We start from the raw sequence: 24,537 nt of genomic DNA on the forward strand, positions 1-24,537 counted from the left end.
GATTCGGCTGATCTGGCTGGCTAGGCGGGTGTCCCCCTCCTCCCTCACCGATCCATGTGCGTCCCTCCCAAAGCTGCACGCTCCGGTCGAAGAGGACGACCTTCCCCCCCCCCCCCCCCAGGAGAGGACCGGTCTTCGGTCAAGGGTATACGAGTAGCTGCGCTCCCCTGCTAGAACCTCCAAACAAGCTCTCAAGAACCCATTGTGGCCCTTGAGTCAAAAAGTTTGCCCACCCCTGGCATAGACTGTCCTTGAGCTTGCTAACAAAAATTTACCAAAGTAAGATCAGGCATGGTGCACAAATGAAAAGGTTTACATTTGTACAAAAGTAATAGATCCTCAAGTAAGGAAAGGAAAAGGAGAAAAGTACTAAGGGACAACTTCAGTTTCTATGTGAAAAGCTGGCAGCCAACCAATTAACAAAACACAAAGCCTCAGGCAAGGGAACTGCTATCACACTGTACCAAATAAAATGAACTTCACCTTTAAAAGCTCTAATCAAGCTAAACTAATTTATTAAACAGTATAAGACGTGAAATCCAAGCCTTTCAATGACATAGAGGCCAGAAGAACAAGTGTAATTACTTCGTTCATTAGCAAGTGGATTAAAAATAAACACCTCCCGATCATTACAAGAACTAAGTCATATAAATACACGTAATACAATTTAAATTAAAATAATGCACTTGGAAACATTCAATAAAACTGTACAATGACGAGGTTCACTGTAGGTAGTCAAGATATGACATCATATATAGTTTCATTTTCCATTTAGGGCGAAGTTACCAGGATACTTTCTGACAGCAGGGGTCCTGGAGAATGCAGATTGCTCAGCTTGTACTTTGGGATCTCAAGGAGAAAGTTGCATCATAATCTGTGTACGTCAGGCCTTTAAACAGTGCACACAGGAAGAACACTAAATATGTGGGAGAAGGGAAGCCATGCCGATTTTGTGGGCCAGGGGAGAAAAGTTTTAAAAAGCTGAGGTAGATTTGCAAAGCAAGAGAGAATGAAAATGTGCACTGAGTTCTACAGTTTTGATGGGAATTGAAATGGTACAAGAGCACTCATAGACGAGTAGGTCAAGTCTGAAAGGTTAAGAGTCAGAATGAACTACGCACGTCATTCTAAAAGCTAGCCTCTGCCTTCTCCAAACTTTACTCATAGAAGTGAGACACACAGAGAAATAAAACAATTTCAGTTTGGCTCATTCTTTCTTCCTTAGCCCAGTGTCTTCAAAATTAGCTGAAAAGGGAAGATAATTACTAAAGGCTAGGAATCACATAACGTGTCAGGAAAACCAACGGTTTTGGCTCCCAGGACTGACTGCAAATTCCCATTCCAGAGCTTTCTTACTTCTGTGATCGAGGGCAAGTTACTTAGCATTTCTAACCCTCAGTTTTCTGACCTCTAAGATGGGGGCAATAGGGTGCAATTCATAGGCTTTTTAAAAATGAAATTTTTATGATAACGTTTAGCTCCTTTTTCTTCACATCACTTCTCAAAACCCAGGACCCGCGTGCTTGCTCTGAGAAAGTATGAGTGGTTTCTTAGACATGGCATTAGTTTTCCCCCATCCAAGCTACACTTCGGGCTCAATATTGTGTGATCTATCCATATTTTTGTAATGAGATGGTAGGAGAAATGACAACGCCTCAGTCGAGGCATTTTGCCATCCTTATTAGAATGACTGGGCTCTTTTCTCACTTATGAAACACTTCACTAAAAAAAAAAAAAAAAGTCTTAGACAAGGTTCAGTGTTCAGTGTGCTGAGAATCACCCCTGAGGGGAATGACAGTGCTCCTTCAGAAGATCCTCCTCGTGTCCTTGCCTGCTAGTTTTTTCCCCATTGCATTCAATTTTACACTTTCTTCATCTTCATTCTCTTTTTAACAGTGTGTGTGCATCTGTGGGTGTGTGTAGGGGTACACACATATGAATAAAGACAAGTAAATTGTCATCTTACCCAGGAAGTCTCCTATCTCATTCTTTGTAATTAGTTCAACTTTTATGACTTCATGAAGGTTTCCATAACCCGATCCTCTCCAACTAGATTAGATGCCCCTTTTGTCAGATTTCCTAATACCTTGAATACATAGGTAGTCTGATGCTCTCCACAGCATATATGTTTTTCTATTCTTTCCTATGCTAGGCTGTGAGTTCTTTGAGGGCAGAAACCATCTGATTCCTCTTTGTATCCTGGATTTAGTTGCCTGGCATTTAATAAGGCACTCGGTAGACAACACAAGATACTTATCTAGAAGCAGCAAAAAAAAGTCACCCTTTCCTTTATCATTTAAATAGTAAATATTATTCCATACATCGAAAGGGAAAGGTTTCATTCATTCTTTATTCAATGCTCCTCCAAGTCAATCTCAAATATAAGATAGCACTTCCCTGTTCCAGCTCTTCATTCATGTAAGCAATTCTCCAGTGCTATGCCTTACAGACCATCTCAGTGCAGTCATGCACTGTTTAACGGCAGCGATACATTCTGAGAAATGCATCACTAGGTGCACTCACACAAACCTACACGGTATAGCCTATATACACCTAGGCTGCATGGCAAAGCCTACTGATTGTACAGTGCAAGCTCGTTCAGTATGCTACTTTACAAAGAGATTAACTCAAACACAGAGAAATGATGCAATCAAGAGATGTGGTAAACATGAGATGGGGCTGCTACAGGTATAAAATGGCATAATCCTTTACAGCAAAGTGTTTAATAAGCAGAAAGAGTACACTCTAAAATAACAAAACATATATTGTACAGTAAATGAATAAACCAGTAATATAGTCATTTATTATTATTACAAGATGTACTGTGCATAACTGCATATTCTATATTTTTATACAACCGGCAGTGCAGTGGGTTTGTTTATACCAGCACCATCACAAACACGCGTGAGTAATGGATTGGGCTACAATGTGATGTTTATGGCATCACTAGGGTGATAGGAATTTTTCAGTTCCATTGTAATCTTAGGGGACCCTTGATGTATATGCAGCCCATCACTGACCAAAGCTCGTTATGCAGTGCATGACTGTAATTCTCTCTTAAGTTCAATATTTCAAGTTCTCCTTTATTTAGCTCGCAAAATGCAATTTACTCTGTGCTTGCAGGTAAACAGTGCTGATTTACTTTTCCCTTTTAATTATAGGTGTAAAGAGGAAAACAACTCAAAAATTTCTGCAGCATTAAACAAAGAAAACCTAGGTATTAGTCAAAGTGCAATTCCAAAGCATTAGGCCCAAGCCTCCTACTGGATAAGGAAGTGTTCTCCCTTTGGGAAAAATTCATCTGTATCAGAGCTCCTGGGCACTAAAGTTGAGCACCATGCGTCAGTGTTTAATTGCATACATCTAAACTCTGACAAAGGCAGAAATCTCTTCACGCTGTAATTAATAAAAACTCTGAATGTACACATCACGCTCACTTTTTTAGAGTGCCCACTGAGATAATTATACTGGTTGTTTCACTTCTGTCGGCTTCATTTAGAGAAGAAGCCCAAAGGCCAGGCATGCCTCTGCACTTTCTATCTATAGCACTAACTATAAATATACATATAACGTTTGTGAAACAATAATACTAGGTTTTAATATATTTTTTTAACAAATCCTTTGAATAGTCCAGGGGCTATATTAGAGGCAAGTTCTGTTTATTTTCTTGATATTTCTATATTGAGTCCAACATGAGAAATTATAGGCCATTAGTGTACCACTTAGAATTTTCTCTTCTTGAATATTTTTAGCAGTGCATTACTGGTACTTAATTCTGCATGTGAACCATAATACGGCTTTCTCTAGACCCAAAGCCAATCACTTCATTAAAACTTTTCTAAGGAATAGCTCAGTAATAAATGTTCTTAGTGCTTACACTTTGCCAGACAGTGTTTTAAGTGATTTACAGACAAAAAAAAATTTGAGATGTATTTTAAAACTTGTTCAATATCTCAGAACTAAGGAGATGGAAATTTAGGATTTGAACATATTGATTCTGGAGTCCATGGTCTTAACCACTATATCTTAAATGAAGTTTATACTATAGTAAGTGAGGATTTTTCAATTTTGAAAAATGAAGTTGAATCATAAAATGCCTGACAAAAACTATTAAACTTAATTGTAGAATTTTAGTCTTATATCAGTTTTATTTGAATACTTTTTATTACTAATCTCATACTTAACAATTTTTTATGTAATAAGCTCTATACCAACTGATAGAAATTTGTTATTGTTTCTAATTTTCATTAAAATATAAATGCTTTTAGCCCAGCCAGTGGTGTTCAGTTGGTTGAGTATTAACTTATGCATTAAGAGGTCACTGGTTCAATGGTCATTGCTTCAATTCCGGTTAGAGCACAAGCTGGGGTTGTAGGCTCGATCTCCAGTAGGGAGCATTCAAGAGGTAGCTGGTGGATGTTTCTCTTTCATTCATGTTTTTATCTCTCCCTTCTTCTCTCTCTAACATCAATTATATAAATATTATATATGTCATCTTGCCCTCACAGTTCCCAGTTGAGGAACTCTTTTTGTTAAAAATTTTTGAATTTTGATTTCTTATCTCAAGTATTCTTCTAAGCCAGAGTCAATTTGTAGGAGAGAAATGATGACCATCCTGGGCTTTTGACTGATCAGTCTGGTACTTTAGACTTTAAGTTTTCTCTAATACCATATTTTGCTATCACTCACATTAATAAGATTTTACAATTAGTTTAAGTACTAAACACATCCTCAACTAACCCAGATACATTTCCCTTAAATAGCCAATGGCTGGCTGTCTCTCTTACTTCAAGTCTTTTTGCACAGATAGTCCTTTCTCAATGATTCCTACTCGGACCACCCTATTTAATGTTCCAGGATTATTTCAACTTCAGCTCTCCAGCAATTTTCATTAACTAACCCAACTTTGTTTTTTGTTATATCAAAACATCATATATATATATATATATATATATATATATATATATATATATATATATATATATATGTTTTATTATACTAAATATAATATTCTAGGTCTAAAGAGAAAAACAACTATTATACTAAATGTTTTTTATATGTGTCATATAATAATGCCTTTGGAAAATTTGTACAGGAAAAATAAAAATAATTTATTAAATAAATCTTAATAGTAATACCTTGTTGTGAACTACACAAGCATGCATGCTTGTACATGCACACAAAAACTCATTCAAGTTTTACTTTTCCACATTATTTCTTCACTTTTCTTCCTAGATTTCTAAATACTATTTTTAAATGGCCCATTTATTCTTCTACTAAATGCTTGCAATGTTTTTATATATTATGTTAAATCATCCAGCAAATATTTGTTGATTGCAGTGTTGGCATATACACATCAGTAAACAGAGTAAACATCTGCCACATTTACACTCTAGAATCAGAAGACAGACAATAAACAGATGTAATAAATAAGTAACTTGCATGCGGTTAAAAGGTGATATGTGCTATGGAATAACAAAAAACAAAGTTGGGTTAGTTAATGAAAATTGCTGGAGAGCTGGAGTTGAAATAATCCTGGAACATTAAATAGGGTGGTCCGAGTAGGAATCATTGAGAAAGGACTATCTGTGCAAAAAGACTTGAAGTAAGTAAGAGAGGCAGCCAGCCATTGGCTATTTAAGGGAAATGTATCTGAGTTAGTTGAGGATGTGTTTAGTACTTAAAACTAATTGTAAAATCTTATTAATGTGAGTGATAGCAAAATATGGTATTAGAGAAAACTGATCAGTCAAAAGCCCAGGATGGTCATCATTTCTCTCCTACAAATTGACTCTGGCTTAGAAGTATACCTGAGATAAGAAATCAAAATTCAAAAATTTTTAACAAAAAGAGTTCCTCAACTGGGAACTGTCAGGGCAAGATGACAACCAACAGGCAGGCTCCTGAAATGATCACATTTACTATTTTAATCAATTGAAAAAGAATGGGTATCAAGTTGAACTTCCCCAAAGGTTAGAACCTTAAAAATGCCTAGAAAGCATGCTGCAGGAACACTGAATAAAGACATTGATAAGAAAGAAGTGACTAAAACTTTTTCAACAAAACTTCTGTGCTGGATAAAGTTGGGTCTGTTAGAAAAAGGCAGTTCTGGAGGTCAGATGGAGAACATCCTCCTCCACCAGGGGGGTGAGAAGAAGAAGGATAGTGGTTTCAGAAGCCAGCCTCAAAATTTGCAGTCCTCCCCAAATGTAGAGAAAGAAGAGAAGTCTTTGTGGGCTAGAGAAAGCCCCATCTTCTGCATGCAGATGTAAATGGAGCAACGCCAGGAGTCCTGCATATAGAAAACACTGGAAAACTGATTTTTCAAATGCCCGAGGGTTAAATTCTGAGCAAGCTAGCATTACATTGATTCAGTGAGTTGGGTAAGCAGATCTGATGTCTGGAAACTTGCATGGAAGACACTAATACCACATAATAATGCACAGGGAACTGAGAAAGAACATCTGGTAATATAAACAAGCAACAGCTGCTCTGAGGACTTAAGAAGATTTCATAAACCTCTGTAATTTCCCAACTTGCAAACTTCTAATTTTTGTTATTCTATTCATTTCTCAACTCAAATGTTACTTCCTCGTTGATGGTTTCCCAGATCCCCCACTACATAAAGTTTCTTGGCTTTACAATCTCATAGAGCTTCTATACTAGTAATTAAATCCACAATCATAAAATAATAATTTATAGCATGTCTCTCCCTCTAAAATATAAACTTTATAAGAAAAAAACAAACAGGATTTTTGGTCTTACTGCCCATTGTTTCCCCAGTGCTTCGCCCAGTGCCCAGGAAAAGGAAACACAATAAATGTTCCTCAAATGAGTTAATGAAGGCACATCCAGAAAACAGAGTCTCAGGAGTGATTATGACATAAACTGTTGCCAGTTATTTTAGTGGGATGGATAGGAGTGTGGTGAAGAGAGAAAAAATCAAAAAAGAAGTTAAAAGCCAGATATTTAAGAAGAACATAATAAAATACCCACAGTCTACAGAAATAAAGAAAATTTGTTGATATCAATAATTTTAAACATTGTTATTCCTTCATGGTTTACAGATGGACACTATAAGAAACATTATCTAAACAACAAATCTGTATTTTTCCCAAAAATTAAAATCTGAGGATTAAATTAAAATTTAGTCTGTATAATATTAAAATATTATCCATACGGGCATTAACTTAATAATTGGAAGGGAGGGTTGAGAGCATAGGACCTGCAATCAAACCAGGAGGGTGGTATCCCAGGTCTGTCCTTACTAGATGGGCAAGTGACTTATCTTAATTTCCTCATCTGCAAAATTGGGATAGTGACTATAAACTGAACTTTAGAGCTATCAGAAGTTAATCATATAGTAAAAGCAATGTGCTTATAATAGTACCTGGTATACGGTAAGTGGGATATACATTTCTAATTATTATTGTTGTTGTTATCTATATATTTCTCAAGAATATGGACTATACAGGCGACCATGTTACTATATAGACATTTCACAAAGAATTAAATGCTTACTTGTCATAACAAACATTCCTGGTACCTGGAAGTTCCCTTATTCTTCTGTTAATGAGCTTTTGATATGTCTTTTGAATACGCTCTAATTATATTAATTTATGGAGGTTTTAAACAGTAAATTTCCTTAAATTCTCTGTAGAAGTAGACAAGGGGATAAGGTATAATCTTCTAGGTGTTATGCATTGAATGTTATTTATTATGCCTATAATGACCAAATTCATTGCAATTATACCTTTTAAGTCAGTTTGAAGTTCAATTAACTTTTAAATAAAGTTATTTTCAAAATTAAACTAAGAAAAGGTAATTTGGCCTAGGTGCCAGATATTAAAGCAATTTAATAAAAATACAAAAACCTTTTGAATACAGTTTATAAATATTCACATAATTTGTCTCTAATATTTGCCTGATATGTCATAATACCACAGGTTCTATTTATTACACACAGGTGTACAACACAGAAAACCAGTGGCTCTTGTCTCTCCTCCCTTCCTATGGTAAAGTGACATGACAGGATGGATGGGGAAGAGGGTCATCAGGCAAGGCTAGGGTGGCGCAGTTGTAGGTAGAAACCCTGCTTCCACTGCCATTCTGACACAGTCTCATTCAGAGACAACCCAGAAAACCATGCTTCTCTCCCCTGCTACAACTGTGTCCCTGAGGACGGTGGGTGAGTAGAGGGGTCTCCAAGCACAGAAGATAAGAACGAAGCCCATGGAGGAAGAGTGGCAGCCACAGTTCTCTGCCACTGCACTCTCTGCACAGCTGCAGCCACATCCTGGCCACGTCAGGAAGGACTTAGGGCACTTTAGATGAACACTGACACTTCGCATCGAGTCCTGGCACTGTTCTGTGCCCTGGCTATTATTTAATGATCAGGATCAACCTTTTCTAAGACTTGTTGTATACCTTATGCCACAACTTGGTCACTAGACCTATGATGTTTTTTCCTCATGCCCATATCCCTGCTGAGCTTGCTAGTTTATTCAGGACATGGACCTTGACTGTTATTGCCACCCCTGTTTCAGGTTTTTATGGTGAGGGTTTTGGTGGGGGCATATTTCACCAGCAATCCCTATCCTACTCCAGCTATTCTTACCACATCAGCTCCATCCAGAACTCCTGTCCACACGGAGAGATGTCCTGGGGATGAGACAACCTAAATGGAGATGTCACTTGCCTATTTTGAAATCTGGCCTATTTCCATTCAAAATTTGAAAGAGTGTAGGAAATAAAGATTAAGTCTACAAGCTTTCCCATTTCATACACATGGTCATATCACACTATTCACCTCAGATTCCCTGCTTCTCTGCTCTGCACCTGTTTGGGACACCTATTCAGTACTTGTTGTTGGACTTCTCTTACTGACATGTTCACCTGCTTATACAATTTGTCATCTGGTACCATCTTTTCCAAATGATATGATCTGCTTGTGGGGCTATAATTATTACCATGTTTATTCTGTTCTAATAACATATGGTAGGCCATGACAAATCATAGCACGGCACAGAAAAGAATAGATACACTGTTATTCTATTAAACTATTTAAAATTAAAGTATTACAATTTTGAAAATATCATGGCTGGAGTTACCTTAATTTTTTTACCAAAATTTATTCGATGTAGTTTCCTGAATATTCTAACAGTAAAGGAGTATATTTCTTGTTCTATTTTCTGCTCCTTGGGAATAAAGATTGAAGGTAAAATATGTTTTTCAGGACTCGGAAGTCACTACTTCATGACTAATTCTCCCACTGAATTCATGGATATTAAAGAAGCCTGAAAGTGAACAAGCTCCCCAAAGTGAGCTGCATACGTCCTGTTCACGCATGATTGTGTTTCTATTTAAGTATCTCTCTTGTTTCACTTCAGAACCTCAAGTGCAAATATGGGATGGAGGATAAAGGCAAAGAGCTGAAGAATAATTAGAATTTGACCCCAAAAATGATAAAACACAAACTTTAGCAGATATCATAGTTGGAAACACATAGAATCGTGACTAATAAATGTAGAAAGACTAAAAGTTGTCTTTTTAATAGGAATAGTTCTCTGCTTATGAGGTAACACTAAAAAGGAAAGACCCAGTTAAAAAGAAAGACATATCATAGCATCCAGATATAGCAAATGACTCAGATAATTCCCAGGATTCTTTTTATTGCAGACATCATTAAAATAATAACAGTTTTCTTATAGTTTCACCCTTCTTTTTATATATATTTATTTATTTATTTATTATTATTATTTTTTTTTTACAGAGAGGAAGGGAGAGAGATAGAGAGTTAGAAACATCGATGAGAGAGAAACATCAATCAGCTGCCTCCTGCGCACCCCCTACTGGGGATGTGCCCGCAACCAAGGTATATGCCCTTGACCGGAATCAAACCTGGGACCCTTGAGTTCACAGGCCAACACTCCATCCACTGAGCCAGATCAGTTAGGGTAACCCTTCTTAGTTTGAAGAAAAATTCAGTGCATTACTACTGCTTGACACAGCATAATTCACAAAATTTTACAGAGAATAAGGATTATTAAGATGTGAACTGCTGAACCATAAAACTGCACTGTGTGAAAGAGGGTAGGAAATCTGAAGGTTGTAAGATGACATTAACCCTTTGTGGTCCAATGTTATTTTTGGAATTCAAACAGTCTGGCCCAAATTAATTGACAGGATTGAATGTTGAATTTTTTAATGTTCTTATTGCTCGATGTTGGACCTGCTCCTAACGCCTGGTCTGTCGAGTCACCCTCGAGGTTGGAACGAAAAGGGTCAAAATCAAAGCCCAATTCAAATGAAGGCAAAAATCTAAAATAATGCATTAAGCCTGATTCTATATGACAAAAGGCTAATATGCAAATAGACCAAACAGCAGAACGATTGGTCGCTATGACATGCACTGACCACCAGGGGGCAGATGCTCAATGCAGGAGCTATCCCCTGGTGGTCAGTGTGCTCCCACAGGGCACATGGCTGGCTAGTGCAGCAAGTGGTGGTGGGAGTCCAGAAGCTGGGCTCATGGCTGGCAGCCATCAGTGGGACACATCCCTTAGGGCTCCCAGACTGGGAGAGGGTGCAGTCCAGGGTGAGGACCCCTGCCCCCCCCCCCACTCCAAGTGCACGAATTTCATGCACTGGGCCCCTAGTATCATTATAATTAACCTAGTTATCAATAACAAGAAAGGATAAAAGGGAAGATAGACACGGCCCAGTAAAGTTGGGAGGGACTAGCAAAAATACTTGCTGTCAATCACACCTGGGAACAAAGGCCATTAGCCAGGATGGGCATGGACACTGCCAGCATAGATTATAATGGGGCCAATCTATCCACTCCTGGTCAGGTCTCAGCCCACTGCACTTCTAGAGGGAATTTGACTCATCACTTGTCTCCCTACCCTTCTACCTTCAACTTTATCTTTGTTATTAACACTTTGTGGTAAGAATTTCATTATCAAGTGTTAATTAAATTCCAGTAGAATTACTTTAAAAATTTTATGGGAGCAGATTAGAAGGTGCTATAGACATTTCCCCCCTAAACACAGCATGCTTTGAAAGGAGGCAGTTTTGGGAAAGACAGAGACAGTGTAAATTGCTCACATTCCCACTGTTTATCCCTCCCACACTTTTACAGCTGCTTGCATCATTCTAGTGTGGGATGGGAGGAGGGCTAAAGAAACTGACCATACCAACTCCAAATACGGAAGATGGCAATTTGATGAGCTCAGTTTTTCCCCTCAATGCATTCAAGCCAAACAGCTTAATTATACCCATTTTTTAAATGTCTCTGTAAATTGAATATATTTTTATATATTCTCTCATGGTCTCAGAGCTGTAATTCTCTTGTTCTCTTGAACACACTTGCACAGTAAATTTTGAAATTCTCCTTAACCAAAGCAGTAGCAAAACTGAGTAGGAGATAAATACATATAGCCAAAAAGATGTCAAATGGTAGGCTGTACAATCAACATGCCACCCCCCCATTCTCTTTCCTATAAGCATAATCAAAACTTATGATTTTCATTCATTCTTGCCCTCATTTATAATGAACTAAAGACATACACACACACACACACACACACACACACACACACACAATGACATAGGGGAAAAACCCTCATAAGAATGAAAAATCAGATTAACTCATGATTCTTGATGTTGTTAAAGATAGTAAAAAATTACCTAAGATCACTGTTCTCCTTGTATCTATTATGCATTGTGAGACTTAATGAAGCCTTTTTGGGTGCTAACTTTAGTAAAATAGCCTTTATGGTAGAGATCAACCAAAGAACTTGTATGCATGCATATAAGCCTAACCAATAGACACAGACACCAGTGGGGGTGAGGGCATGAGTGGGGAGGAGAGACAATGGGGGATAAGGACACATATGTAATGCCTTAATCAATAAATAAAAAATAAATAAAATAGCCTTTATGACTATTTTAATTCCTGAATTTAAGAATGGAAACATATATATGTTTAATAAGTAGCAATAAATACAACAAAAAGGTTATTAATTTTGTCATCATTCATAAGAGAAAATTATTTTTAAAAGCAATCTTATCAATGCCTTTTTCTCATCTCTCAATTTGAGGACTATGCATTTAGATAGAGAAAAGAAAAACATCATTTTCAATATGTAAAATTTAGATTCCTCAGTATTGTCAGAATTTAAATTCACTACAAGTTTATATGAATATACAGGGTGTCCCGAAATCATGTATATACACTTAAACAGCTGATAGCTCAATTGATTTCTTTTCAGCCAGAAAAAGCTTTGAACAAAGGAAATTCACCCCAAAATGCTAATGGAAGTTTGAAAACACAATTGAAGTACAAACACTACCTTTATAATTATTCAAGATGTGTATACATTTTTGGGGGGACATAGATCAAAATGTATACACACTTTAACAGCTGAAAACTCACTTAATTTTCACATCTTTTAAGGTTTAACTGATTTAAAATCATGAGTGAAGCCAAACTAAACTTTGAACAAAGAAAATTTATCCACTAGACTTTTTTAAGGGGATATATAAAAGATAAAGTTTATGGCATAAATACTGAATGAAATTATTTTTGATGTTTGTGATTTCATTGCTTTGTGTCATCAGCAGTGCCTGAACCAGAATGGTCATCAGTTGAAAACAGGCATGGACAAAAAAAAAAAGAAAAGATTCATTTCTGTAGATTCTTTTAAATTTTGAAAATGAACTGTATGTTAATAAACACTGACATTAAAATCATTCAAAGTGTGTTTATATTATTCGGACACCCTATATGTGATTAATAGTAATAGAAAACGAGTCAGCAGGAATAATTTGCACAAGATCAATCTGTGTTAGCTATAAGAAAAATCACATAATTACAAGTCTTATAATGTATCATCATGATCATTTTACCAGTTAATGAGCTTCATGCTCATGGTCAAAATCACTGAATCATTGACAAGGAGAGGCAACTACAAAATACGCAGCAGCTCCAAGACTGGGGATGAGGACAGTTTGTCACTGACCCTTTAACAACAGTGAAAAATAGCAGAGCTGCTTCTCATACAATTTGAGGATTTATCTCCAGCAACTTCCAACTTAAAGCAGTCCCTAAGCCCACTGGCCACATTTACTTTAAAATCAAACTCCAAAGACACTAATAATTTCCAAACTTGGTAGTATCCATGTGGACATCAAAGGTAGCTCTTAAGCCCTCCAAGAAAAGTGAAAGCTGACCAATAGTCATCTGGGAAAATATTAAAACAATTCATTCAAATTATGAAAATTTAGAAACTGATACAAGAACATTCCATATTTGATCATTTAAGACATTAGATGATTCTGGGTATTGCATAATAAAATGAGTAGGTAGCAGGGGGTTCAGTGTACACTTTGAAACAATTTTTCAGGAATATTTTCTTTATGAAGACCAATGTTGTTGTTTTTAAATATATTTTTATTGATTTCAGAGAGGGAAGGAGAGGGAGAGAGAGAGATAGAAACATCAATGATGATGAGAATCATTGATTGGCTATGCACCCAACACTTGGGATTGAGCCCACAACCTGAGCATGCACCCTGACTGGGAATTGAACGATGACCTCTTTGGTCACAGATCAACACTCAACCACTGAGCCATGCTGGCTGGACTGAATACCAATGTTGTTTTAAACAATTATATTTTCCCAATATTTTTCACTCTATAGAGTTTTAAGTAATCAAGGGTTTTTAAATTCTGTAATTTTTTTTTTATGAATCTAAAGACCAAGTACTAGAATTAGAAATTACACAGGGTTGTAAACATAATGGATTGTGCTCACGTCTCAGTAGAAAATCAAGCATTTATATAAAATGCACTTCACTGAAATATAAACTGCATACAATAAAATTCACTAATGCTCACATACAACCTAATAATATTTGTAAAAAGTATGCCCTTGTATAGACACCATCTAAATCAGGATATAGAATATTTTTTTATACTACAGAAAGTTCCCTTGTGCCCATTGGTAGTCGATATTCTCACCTGACTCCCAGTTCCTGAAAACCAGTGTTTTGCTTTCTGTCATTGTAGTTTCACCCTTTCCAGAGGCTCATATGGACGGAATCATATAGTACTGAATGTTTTGAGTTTGGCTTCTTTCACTTTGTAAAGTGATTTTGAGATGTATTCATGTTGTGTGAATTAATAATCTGTTCCTTTATAAAGGCTGATAGCATCACATTGTATCCATATTCCACAACTTCTTTACCTATGCACCCAGTTGATGGACACTTGGGTATATATCCAGTCTTTGGTTATTATAAATAAAGCTGCCAAGAACATTTGAATACAAGTCATTGTGTAAACTTGTGTGTTCATTTCTCTTGTGTGTTCATTTCTCTAGTGTTAAGGTTGTTGGGACACACAGAAAGTGTTTGCTTTACTTGAACTGTAAAACTGTTTCCCAATGAAGTTCCACCATTGTACATTTCTACTAGTAACGTATGATATTTCCAGTTGCTCTTCATCCTTACCAGCATTTATTATTGTCAGTCTTGTTTTCATTTTAACCATCTCAGCAAGTCGTAAATGATTTTATTTTTGATTTTGATTTTCATTTCTCTAATTACTAATGATGTTGAACATCTAGTCATGAGCTATTTGCCATTCCTATATCTTCAATGATGACATTTTGAATGATGACATTTAAAAAAATCAGGTTTTTATTAAGTGTTAAGAATTCTTATCTATACTAGATACAAATTTTTTTATCATCAGTGTTACAAATACGTTCTGGCAGTCTGTGGCTTGTCTAACTTTTCTAAGTAGTGTATTTTGAAAGCAATATCTTTTAACTTTTAAAAATCTAATTTATTATTTTTTTTCATTTTAGGACTTGTGGTTTTTGCCCACCCAAATTCACAAAAATACTCTCCTTTGTTTTTCCCCTCCCTACATGTTGTAGATTATAGGTAAATAAACCAGATTGAATTAGTCTTTGTGTAGGATGTGAGTTAATGGTTGAGTCATGTCATTTTTCTATTTTTCTCCCACATGGATATTCAATTGTTCCAACATCATTAATTACTAAAACAGCATTTTTGTATTGAATTACTTTGGCAAAATTCAATTTAGCATATTCATGGACTTTCTCTTTTTTTCCCCATTGAGCTATATAAATACTTTTACTTGAACACCACATTGTCTTGATTAATGTAATCTATAATGTACTAATAGAGTTTATTATAAGACTTTAAATCAACTACTGTAAGTTCAAATTTGTTTTCTATTTGAAAATTATTTTGATTCTCCCCCTTTTGTGATATCATGTGCATTATAGGATCAAATAGTCAATCTACTAAGACATTTTATTTTTAATTTATTAATTTGAGAGAGAGAGAGAGAGAGATTAACCTGCTGTTCCACCTATTTATACATTCATTGATTTATTCTTGTATGTACCCTAACCAAGGATTGAACCCACAAATCTTGGCAGGACAACACTCTAACCAACTGAGCTACCTGTCCAGGACTTACGAGATTTTCAGATTACACTGAAAATATATATCACTTTGGATATAATACAATATTAACAATACTGAGTTTTTCAATTATATGAACATGGGATATCTCTAGATTTATTTAGCTATTTTTACTTTTTTTTTTCTGTTTAGGACCTCAGCAGTTGTCTCTGAATGGAATAAATTCACCTCAACACTTTTACTGTTACCATTTAAACTAAGATCTCATGCATGCAAAAAAAGCTGTCTCTTCATTAACTTATTTTTCAACAAATAGTTGTTTGATGCATACTAGATACCAGACACTGCATTGCGTGCTGAAAATAGAATGGTTAGTCTAGAGATGTTTTATCTTTTCTCTCAAGGAGCATACAATTCATTGAAGACAGACATCATTGAATAAAAGTGTAAATATTCATTGAAAAAGTCCCATAGCCTATCTAGTGTGGCTCAGTTGGTTGAGCATGGTCCCATGCATCAAGAGGTCACTGGTTCAATTCCCAGTCAGGGCACATGCCTGTGGATTGCAGGGTTGATCCCCAGTAGGGGGCGTGCAGGAGGCAGCTGATCGAATTTTCTCTCTCATCAGTGTTTCTATCTCTCTTTCCCTCTTCCTTCCTCTCTCTCAAATTAATAAAAACATTTTTTTTAAAGAAAAATTTCAATGAAGAAAAGAGCACTGCTTTTTGAAAACCCGTAGTAAACTGAAATAGATTGAATTTGTAAACAGGCTTACATGAGGAAGGGTTCTTTGACCATGATCTTAAGGGTGAGTAAGAGTTAAATGGCATATTGTGACTTCAGTAGAGATAAAAAGCATATTAATTGTAATTTTAGCTCATATGCTATTAACAAGATATATTATCACAATTTTCATTAGACACATCATGATTAATAATTAGTTACAACAACTCTCAATTTGGCACATTCTTGTCATATATCTAAAAGCAAAATTAGGGGTTTATTATTTCAAATGGAGAAGAATGGTATTTTTTGTACCGTAAAATAGAAGAGCTAAGAAAAGAGTAACAGCAAGTTTATAAACTTTTTATTCTAAATTTATAATCTTAGTAAAAGAAAAACTTATTTATATGACTATAAAGATTAATTTTGTGAAAATAAGAAATTCTAAATATACATTTCTTAGGCCTCATTCAAATATGTCAACCCAATTCAACTCCTCTTTTGATCTGAATTTAAAACTAGAGGCACAATGGGACAATATAAGGGACAGGAACATTAGAATATTTCAGATTTGTTTCTGGGCTGTCACCTCAAAGGGCCTGCATTGGAGGGAAGGCTAGTAATCTAGTAGAAGTAGGACATCATTTGAATTAAAGTTGAACTTAAAGCTAAACTCTTCTTCCTTAACTTTTCCCAACTGTATAAAACTTCTGTCAGCAAATTCTAGCAATTGAAGGTTGGTGATATTTAACCATATATGTTTTAAAAGCACATTACTTTCACATTCTTTATTAGTTTACACTTGCTGTTTACCAAACCACCCAAAAATTCAATGGCTGAATACATCAACCATTTATTTAGCTCACAACCATTTAATTAGTTCAATAATATGCTTGCATTGCTATTCTGTTGATCTAGGTCAGATTCAGCTTATCTTAGCTAGGTTGGCTCAGGCATTTGAGATGAGCTTGAGGGTAAGCTTGGGGTTCTGGTCTTAGATGGCAGTTGGCTGGTTATGGGGCCATGTGTCTCTCATCAGCTATTGCAGGTGGCCTGTGCTTCTTCCCATGCACACTAAGTACTAAAAAAATCAAGAGTGCAAGCTCCACTGGGCAAGAACTTTTCAAGACTCTACTCAATCACTTCTGCTAATATCCCATTGACCAAAACAACCCACTTCAGATGTGAAGTTCTGTAACATTGCCATTAATATAGAATTTGTGGTCATTTTCATAATTGAGAACATTCTTGGATTAAAAAACAATAACAAGCATTTCCTTTAAATCCTAAGATATGAAAGGCACTCAAAATACATTTCTAAACAAATACATTACTGAATGCACAGACCCCTATGTCAGCTCATTTCATATCTTAGTCTCTGTGACAATTTAAGTATCAATTGACATTTGTGTTAGCACTTCAATGACATTTTCGTATAAGTTGATCAAAGGAAATGGAATAACTCAAGTCTTGATTGGGCAATATGAACCCTGTGAATTACCTGTTTCTGAACCTGATTTTGTTGCTGTCAAAGCATCTCCCTATTACTGTATGTAGCAAATGACTCCTCTGGCTCTGATGATCTAGAAGCTTCTAGACCTCAATTTGCAAAGGTTTGAACAAAAGCAATAATCTGAGTTTTGACTTTATCTAAATTATAGGAAATATGGAAGTTGCAATACATCTAGTGGTACTCCAGTCTTTGAGAAAAATCAAAGGAACAATGAAGAAAGACATGAGAAATTGTAAAAGTTCAGTAGTGTTTGCATTGACTTTGAACTATGAAAAATTGAACACAAATTTACATAGTAGTTAATACAATAGATTATTGAGACACTAATAATATTCAAAACAAGTTGGTTTAAGAATCTCTCTCTTGAACAGGTTGGTGGTTGCCAGAGGAGAGGGATGAGGGGTGAGTAAAATGAATGAAGGGGGTCAAAAGGTAGAAACTTCAGTCATACGCAAGTGCAGGAATGTAATGTGCAGCATGGTAATTTTAGTTAATGACACTGTATTGTATATTTGAAATTTGGTAAGAGAGTATCTTAAAAGTTCTCATCACACAAAAAAATGTGTAACTATATATGGCGACAAATGTTAACCAGACTTATTGTGATCATTTCACAATATATATAAATATTGAATATGTTGTACACCTGAAATTAATCTAATGTTGTATGTCAATTATACTTCAAGGAAAAAAAGGAATCTTTCCTTTTATGCATTATAGCCCAAATGGCTACAGGAACATACAACAAAACAGTGAACAGAGACTAGCGTGGCTCAATGGTTGAGCATCAACCTATGAACCAAGAGGTGACAATTTGATTCCTGATCAGGGTACATGCCCAGAGTTGCAGGCTTGACCCCCAGTAGGTGGCGTACAGGAGGCAGCTGAGCGATGATTCTCATCATTGATGTTTCTATCTCTCCCTCTCCCTGAAATTAATAAAAATATCTTTTAAAAAACAAAAACAGTGAACAGTTAATGTCTCAAAATAAAAAAATAGCTGACTGAGCGATAAAGTTACCCTAATAGGGGGCAAGTTTGTTATGGATGAGAATGTTCAGAGTAGAAGCAGCAATTCATATGTGGTTGGCTTTACTAGTAAAGCCATCCTAAAGAATGAGCAATATTGAACTAAATGACAAAAGCGTAATGAAAATACTGTTTCTACCCCAAACTACCTCCCACAAACCTATCCACTGCATAAGAGAAAGAACAAGATCAGCAATGGATCTCCAGTAATTAGCTTAATGCTTTGCACTATAAGAGTAATAAAAACTGTTGAGCACATCATTGAATAGCAAAAAATCCAAGATGCATCATTATTATACTACTTGTTTTATTGGACTTAGATTCGTGTGTTATGTCATTTGAAAATTCCGATTATTGGGACCAAAATGGGAAGTCCTACAGTCTTATAGAGTTCTGAAAAGGAAGGAAACATAGGCACTGTCTAAAGGAAATCAGGTTCTTTTTTTGAACAATGTGGCTAACTCCAGATCTGGACATCAAAGCTTACATACTAAACCTGAGAAAGCAAGAAGAGAAAGGTAAGTTCCCCATACCCTGTTTTTAAGACTTCAAGAACCAACTACTCTAAAATTTGGTGAAAAAAAATATACTTTAAAGGAAATAATCAGCAATCTTACATAATTGAAATGCTATGGCATTAGAAAAAGTGTCAACTCCACTGGACTTTTACACTTAAATTTCTATCAGCAATTTTTAACATCCGGGTATTCAAAGTGTGCATATTCAATATATGCTGTGAATCATTTATGGCTTTTTTATAATTTAGAAATATAAGACTATTGTTTGGTTTCCATTGCCATTTAGGGCACAAATCGATATATCAAAATATTAGCTTTCAATGTATCATATAAGAAGCACCCAAATAACCCATAAATCCCAATCTGTCCATAATCACTATTATTACATTGTGATATGTCTATTACAATTCAGGTGCCAAAGGTGCCTTCCTGTACCCACAGCTCATTCTTAGGGTTTTTTTGCTGCTCACTGGCACAAAGGGGGCTTATACATGCCCCATGAAATCATATTCTTCTTACTACTGCTTATTGGGCTGTGAATAAATAACCGACTGAAGTGGACCAATCAGATCCTCACAAGAAACCGAATCTGGTCCACAGAGATGGATCACCTGGCTCTGGATAGCTGATACGGAAAGTTTGTAAACTCTATTTGGGGGTCACTGCTCTGGGGCAGGTTTGAAGATAGAAAGATAGTGATGATGTAGATTCACAGAAAGAACAAAAAAGGAGAGGCCATGAGGCCTACGATACTATCAGCTAAAGGGAGTAATGGCTACCTCCAGGCCAGGTTGAACCCCAACAAAATATTCCTCATGTGCCACCTCAAAAAGTCCCCTTTATCTAAGCTAGCAAGATAGGGATTCTGTTCGTTATACTAGTGACAAAATGATCCTATGACATCTAATTTTCTCTTTGCTCATGTAAGGGGCTGGGTCAATGGTTGAATTTTATGTGAACACTTGAGAAGTGTGTGTGTGTGTGTGCATGTGTGTGTGGCTTTATTATCAATTATGATTAATAAAGAGGGTTATTCTTGTACAAAATATGACTTAGGCCCATGTTACATAAAAGTTAATTGGCTCTATTGAAAGTTTACTTTGTTGGTTAATTCTACACATGCCATAAATCTTTAGGTGTGTGTTGAAATATTTGATGTACTCCTATTCCTGTTTGTTCATACAATTGACTTATTTAAATAAATCAAATAATGAAAAAATCAAAAGTCAAAAATCTAAAAATAAGTTTATATTTTATTGTTTACAATAATTCATAGAAAACATTATCATCAACCCTGGTGCATGGCTTTGCATGGTCAATATCAGATCTTCATATCAGAGATGGGGCCAAAATGATCAGTTTCCTAAAATTCACTGGTGAATATAACCTGAATCAGAGTTTGGCATTAAGGTTGAATAATGAAACCAAATTCTAAGCATTCCAGACGTTAGATATAAGATGGAGTACAAATTCACAAAGATTAGATAAAGTAGTTAGTAGAGACAGATGGTATCCTGATTACCCAGTATTTATTTTATAACTTTATATACTCAATAGGTGGGTTGAACAATTTAAAACGTGAAAAATTTAGGGTGGAACAGCCAAACTTTGATACTAAGAATCATCAAAATGTGAAGCAATTTAAAATTACAGCTATATAATGTCCTCTAGAAAGAATCTAATTTAGGGAGTTTTAAAAGCAGTTGTCCTTTAAGGTAATTTAGTAAAGTCATAAAATGATATCTGTGTTTAAATTAAATATATTGTACTTTGAGCGTATAAAATGATGAGTCATGTCTTCAAAAGTTAAAGTGACCTGAGATTTTGTACATATTAATATTCTATTTTTAAAAACTCTATAGAACATCTTGCTTTAAGTTATACAAATTAAAGACTGACAGCATCAGCAATCAGACAGAGGTAGATAAGAATATGTTTAAGACAAAATATTTATAACAATAACATTAGTAATATTAGTAATAGTTCACATGTATTGGATACTTCTATGTCACGCACTGTATCTCATATTATTTTATCTTTACAAAAATTGTCCTAGAATAGCTATTCTATTTTTCTCACTTCAAATATAAAAATATTTTAAAAAGTCAGATAATTTACCCAATATTAAGATGCTGCAAAACGATAGATTTGATAGCATAATAGTAAAATTTAAAAATATCAATGCCCTTCAGAAATTAATACATGCCAGATTTGAAAAAAAATAATCTTTAGTATTATCTTCCCACTGTAATTGGCTAGGTGAGAATAAGGAAAATTCAACATAGTGAGAGTTTATAGATGAAAAATTAAAGCTCTTATAGAGAAAACTTTATTAAAATCAAAGACTGGCAAAGTTATAAATATCCTTAGAAATGTCTGTACAATCATTTAACATAGTAACACCCATTTATTGAATATTTATTGTGTGCCGGGTCCCATACTAAGCATAAGCACTCTTTGTAAATTGGCTCATTTAATTTTCACAACTACCCCAGACTCATGGTCAAACTGTGGGAGTAAGTGTTCAAACCAGAGAAACCAATCTGTCTTTAAAACCCATGTTCTCGGCCATCGTGCAGTAACCAGGGGCATTCACCGACCTTCAGCTTTCCTGTTTCCATTTACCAGGCTTTGCACACTAGAAACGTTTGGGATATCCTTTCCCTACATTGTGTATAAAATACTTGAAAAATAGGCAAATGTACATTTTGAGAGGTCTCGTCCATAAATATCTTCCTATTTATGTCTAAGAGGCACTGACTCATCTCAGATCTTGAGTATCTGAGGTGCAGAATAATTTGTACGCTTGAGGAAGAGTCACCTTGGCTCATCCTCTTCACCACCCACATGTTTTCTCTGCAGTAACTACTCCTATTCTTCCAGCTGATTCAACGTTACTCTCTTTCCCCAGTCCCAAGTCTCTGTTCTGTTAATTAACCTTTACTGGAGTGACTGGCAATTTAGTACATGGAACAGAGAAGTATGACATTGAGGAAAAGATATGCAGAAGACTATATGCGCTAGGAAGACAGGTAAGGAAAGCTCACAGGGAAAGATTTGCATAAACATCATCATAACCAATTTAAAGGAAATAGCCTTTCCGTTTTGCAGTTATTGATTTTATAGCTGCAGAAACAACATAGACTGTAGCAATTATAGGTTTCATAAAACAGTTTTCAGTTATATTTTAAAAGGAGAATGTTTGTCATTAAATTCCCCTTGCACTAAATGTAAACTCCCTATACTTCACATAAGTAATAAAAATATCTTTAAATACATCAGTGTGTGCTTAGCCCATGATAAATATATTAATCAATGTACCTTTTTCTGGCAACCAATTTTCCCTCCAACCATGTGTCTACTTGGTTAATATAACTTTCCAATTTATAACAAGACAGAAATATTTCAAACAGCATGACATCAAATATCACCTGCAAAACAGTAAATGTATTTTTAAACACTTACCCAGTCTTGGTAAATCAAGTGTAATCAGCTCTGCAAAAACTCCATTAATTTGGGATTATATCTGAGTAAATTGGATGTCTGCTGATCCTTTTAAGAGTGTCCCAGGAAAAGGTGCAAGTTGTAATCATAGAAGGCTCCCCAGAGCACTGCTCACCATGTGCTGAAATACAGAGGGGCCAAAACAGGAATGCAACTGTTAGCAGAGCTTCCTCATTACATTTTAAAAATATAGACATACTTTTTATTGATGTCAGAGAGGAAGGGAGAGGGAGAAAGCGTTAGAAACATCAGTGACGAGAGAGAATCATTAATCAGTTGCCTCCTTCACACCCCACACCAGGGATTGAACCCACAACCCAGGCATGTGCCCTAACAGGAAATCGAACCATGACCTCCTGGTTCACAGGTCGATGCTCAACCACTGAGCCACGTTGGCCGGGCTTCCTCATTACCTTTTCACTATTATTTGTTCATGTTAAACTACAAGAATAGCAGCCTTACTCTCATCCTTTAACTCATCATTTAGAGGAAGGCTAGTCAAGTCATCAAGAGCATGGGCTCTTGGTCAGACCACCAAGCTCAGTGTTACTGCTCAGCCAGAGAGCAGAGAGCATGGGCTCTTGGTCAGACCACCAAGCTCAATGTTACCGCTCAGCCAGAGAGCAGATTCGTTGGACACGCTGTGTAGGCCCTCTGCAGAGAACTGTGAAAAGAATAATTAAATTAATGCGAGTTAAGTACTTTTAGCAGTGCTTGATAAATAGTGCTTCCCCATATTTTATTCCTTCCCCTACATTTTTTTCTGTTCTTGGTTAAAACTTGGGAAAGAAGGCAGAGAGTATGCCCATTTATTGAGCATACAATATAAAGCCCTGGGTTGATGCTTTATAAAAATTATCTCACTTAACCCTTAAATGGGATATTATTTCTGTTTTATAAATTAAAAAACTGAGATTCAGGGAATTAGTAATTTGCCAAAGTAAGATAACAAGAAAAGAGTAGAGTTGGGGCTTAAACTATGACCATCTGCTTTTCAAAGTCCTTGCTCCTTCTGAACGCTTTCGTCCTGAAGGGGTGATTTGTCATATTTTGATACTGTCCACAGAGAAACAACAAACACAAAAAAATTCAACCTTTAAATATGAGTTGATATACATATTATTTCTTTTATAAACTTGACTTACATTTACTGACACTAAATTTTAGGAGATAAGGTGACTGAGACAGAAATTAGCCAGTAAAATTCAGCACATGAAACAAATTTAAACAACATTCAAAGAAATTTTTCTATTTGCCTCTCTATATTAAAGTACTTATAGTGACATTTACCACCATCAAAATATAACTAACAAAAAAGGCAACTTTTCAAATTGCTGATAGTCAAATTTACAGATTAAGACTATAAAGTCAGGCTGATAAAAATTACTTTTTCGTTATAAATTTACTATCTTTATTAAAAACCTGCAAATAGTATAAAATAAATGTACGAAATTATAATTCCACCATATAATCATAGTTGTTGCTAATAATATGGAATATTTTCTTCTAGACTATTTTTCTATGGTTAGTTATTTTTTTCTAGACATAACACAATATTGTGTCCTATTTATTTTATAATATAACATAAACAGTTCAAGGGTTAATAGTTTATAAACATTTTCTTTATTAAATAAAGTAGCAATACACATTTTATGTAAAAGTTTAACTTTTAATATTTTATTACTATGAAATGCAGATCTCAAATGTCTGACTGTATCAACCCCCCCAAAATCTCTCTTGAAGATTAAGATTAAGAAAACCTGAATCTGACCTTATCATCATCAT

At 35.5% G+C, this 24,537-nt stretch overlaps 1 protein-coding gene across 3 annotated transcripts in view; it reads right to left on the reverse strand.

The window, feature by feature from the left end:
- Positions 1–24,537, reverse strand: part of DLGAP1 (DLG associated protein 1) — a 629,180-nt gene that overhangs the window by 507,810 nt on the left and 96,833 nt on the right. For all 3 annotated transcript variants that reach the window (XM_059706573.1, XM_059706574.1, XM_059706572.1), the window contains exon 2: positions 22,714–22,873. The gene's annotated coding sequence lies outside the window, so the exon portion shown is untranslated. The remainder of the gene's footprint in view (positions 1–22,713; positions 22,874–24,537) is intronic.

The sequence above is a fragment of the Myotis daubentonii genome, chromosome 8, assembly GCF_963259705.1.
Source record: "Myotis daubentonii chromosome 8, mMyoDau2.1, whole genome shotgun sequence".
Lineage (NCBI taxonomy): Eukaryota > Metazoa > Chordata > Mammalia > Chiroptera > Vespertilionidae > Myotis > Myotis daubentonii.